Here is a 3,548-nt window from a genome sequence, read left to right as displayed (position 1 = left end):
TAAATTTATATCGTATCAACTATATATTTATATCGTATCAACTATGTATTTATATCGTATCAAGTGTATATCTATATCGTATCAACTATATATTTATATCGTATCAACTATAAATTTATATCGTATCAACTATATATTTTTATCGTATCAACTGTATATCTATATCGTATCAACTATATATTTTATCGTATCAACTATATATTTATATCGTATCAAATATAAATTTGTATCGGATCAACTATATATTTATATCGTATCAACTGTATATCTATATCGTATCAACTATATATCTATATCGTATCAACTATATATTTATATCGTATCAGCTATATATTTATATCGTATCAACTATAAATTTATATCGTATCAACTGTATATTTATATCGTATCAACTATAAATTTATATCGTATCAACTATATATCTATATCGTATCAATTATATATTTATATCGTATCAGCTATATATTTATATCGTATCAACTATATATTTATATCGTATCAGCTATATATTTATATGGTATCAACTATACATTTATATCGTATCAACAATATGTTTATATCGTATCAACTATATATTTATATCGTATCAACTATGAATTTAAATCGTATCAACAATAAATTTATATCGTATCAACTATAAATTTATATCGTATCAACTGTATATCTATATCGTATCAACTATATATTTTATCGTATCAACTATATATTTTTATCGTATCAACTATAAATTTGTATCGTATCAACTATATATTTATATCGTATCAACTGTATATCTATATTGTATCAACTATATATCTATATCGTATCAACTGTATATCTATATCGTTTCAACTATATATCTATATCGTATCAACTATATATTGATATCGTATCAGCTATATATTTATATCGTATCAACTATAAATTTATATCGTATCAACTGTATATCTATATCGTATCAATTATATTTTTATATCGTATCAGCTATATATTTATATCGTATCAACTATATTTTTATATCGTATCAACTGTATATCCTATCGTGTCAACTATATATTTATATCGTATCAACTTTGAATTTAAATCGTATCAACAATAAATTTATATCGAATCAACTATATATTTATATCGTATCAACTATATATTTATATCGTATCAACTATATATTTATATCGTATCAATTATATATCTATATCGTATCAACTATATATCTATCGTATCAAATATTTATTCATATCGAATCAACTATATATTTATATCGCATCAAGTATATATCTATATCGTATCAACTATATATCTATCGTATCAACTATATATTTATATCGTATCAACTATATATTTATATCGTATCAACTATTTATTTATATCGTATCAACTGCATATTTATATCGTATCAGCTATATATTTATATCGTATCAACTATTTATCGTAACTATATTACTATAAATATATATTTTGTTTTTTTCAAGTATTTCGACTAATCGGAGCCAAGCGTTTATCTCGACACAGTCATATAGAAGAGCAAACAAATGTTGGCCTTTATTCTGAAGACGATATATTCATACGGAGAGTTCGGGCAGAGAATGTTATCATAAGTCAATCACAGTCGAGGAGACCACATTCGTGTTCTCTTTCGTTTATAAAAACTATCTTCATGACAAAATCAATTTTATTCCTGACAATGAAAATAGTTTTCATTTTCGCTATTTAATTTCACAAAATTGAATAATATTCATATTTCAATTTATACCTTTTTACAGCCATTTTTATTAATCACCACACCAAAGGAATGCGGAATGTAAATGATGGATAATGTTAAAAGTGTCCCGGCACATGGTCCTTACATTCATACGTTTCTGACTTCTTTCCTTGTTGGTTATCATTGCGTTACTGAAAACTCCGTGGGTTCTTAGTGCTGACATTAAAGGGATCAAAGATTTCTGTGCGTACAATTCAAAGATTTTCGACATAAGCGGGGTTCAGAGAGATAGCAGCCTTTTCCGTCATAGTGGACGAGTTACATTTCTACGTGTATTTTACACTGGTTCACTTTTCTGTTCTTATTTTTTAAAAAACGTTTTCGAAAATAGTTTCCGGTGAGTTGACGAATCATGACAATTTTTTACATACAATTTGTAGTGGTTGATTTCGTTTTCTTCAGAAACCACTCCTTGTTATTTTTTATTGATACTTATTTCATGTATAGTTCCGATGTAAAAGCGGGACAACACCGTGAAGAGTTACTACTTTGGGTTTCGGCTGTTGTACATAATGCCAATCAAATCTGCGTCGGAAGCTTCATCAAAGTCTTCCCTGTTAGCCACCAACCAATACAACAGACCAATACAACAGACCGAATGCGTATCTAATAATTGACCAAGACAGGTTATTAACAGAACAAATAACTAAACACATATTCATTTAGACATCGAGACAACAGTCCTAGCAAGTACCCAAATGCATAGTCAGTCCGTTTATTATTTAAAATTCTTTCACATGCATTTATTTTTCCAATAATTAAAGGGGGTTTTGTAACATGTAATTGAATTGATTCAGATTTTATATTGTGACGCGATAGACTGATATAAAGCATCGTAATACTTTCTGTACGACAAAATAGCGTTTCTACGTGCGAATGGAACAACGCGATTTAACCTTTTAATTAAGACGACCATTGCAGGTTTCTGCTTTGGCGAAGCTTTCTTGATATTGGGCTTGTATAACTGTTAAAGTGAAGGTGGCTGAGGATGTACGAGGCGAACATCACGACTGTATCTATTGTCAGTTAAGGACGTGCCTCCATGTGTGTAGTGCATGCATGCTTGCGTGTGTGTATGCAGGAGACATGGTATGTTGGTGTGCTTGCCGCCTTGTGATAGCGCGGATTTGATGTCGACTTTATAGTGCTATCCCACTGAAATACCATGTCGAAGGCACCCAGTACAGCATTCCGCCCGGTCACATTATACTGACAACGAGTGAACCAGTTGTTGTCATTCCTCTTAATGCTGAACGTTAAGAAGGGAATAACAACTATCATTTTTAATGACTTTGGTATGTCCCGGCCTGGGGAAAGAACCCATTGCCTTCCTCACCTGGGCGAACGCTCAACATTCAAGCCAAAAGTGAGGTGTTGGTAAGCAAGGCGCTAGGAAAATAAAAGGTAGTTAGAAGTTGAAAGTAAGATAGAGATCCCAATATTGCAATGGGTGCAGGAGAATATTTTGGTGGCTTTTGAGTTCCCAAATAGAAGACATCAAAGCAAAACCTCAATTCTGCAGGGATTAACCACATTACTACAAATTTTATTTTTCTTTCCTAGACAGTAATAAGACATGTGCCTCTATTTATGGTGTTAAATGTTACAACTGATTTGTCATCTCCGAGCCTGTTTTAATGTCGGGAGTTTTTAAAAAAATGTAACACAAATGATAACCGATATTATGTCTGTCGTTTAATAAGGCAGCAAACGTGACGTAACGACGCTCTACGACACAGACCGACATACTAGTAGCGATAGTGAACATCAACTTATCATTAATAACCACAGAAATCCTAGGTGTGGATGG

This window comes from Mizuhopecten yessoensis, unplaced genomic scaffold (genome assembly GCF_002113885.1).
Source record: "Mizuhopecten yessoensis strain PY_sf001 unplaced genomic scaffold, ASM211388v2 scaffold3281, whole genome shotgun sequence".
Lineage (NCBI taxonomy): Eukaryota > Metazoa > Mollusca > Bivalvia > Pectinida > Pectinidae > Mizuhopecten > Mizuhopecten yessoensis.
The sequence above is the reverse complement of the archived record's forward strand: the minus strand, read 5'-3'. Positions refer to the sequence as shown.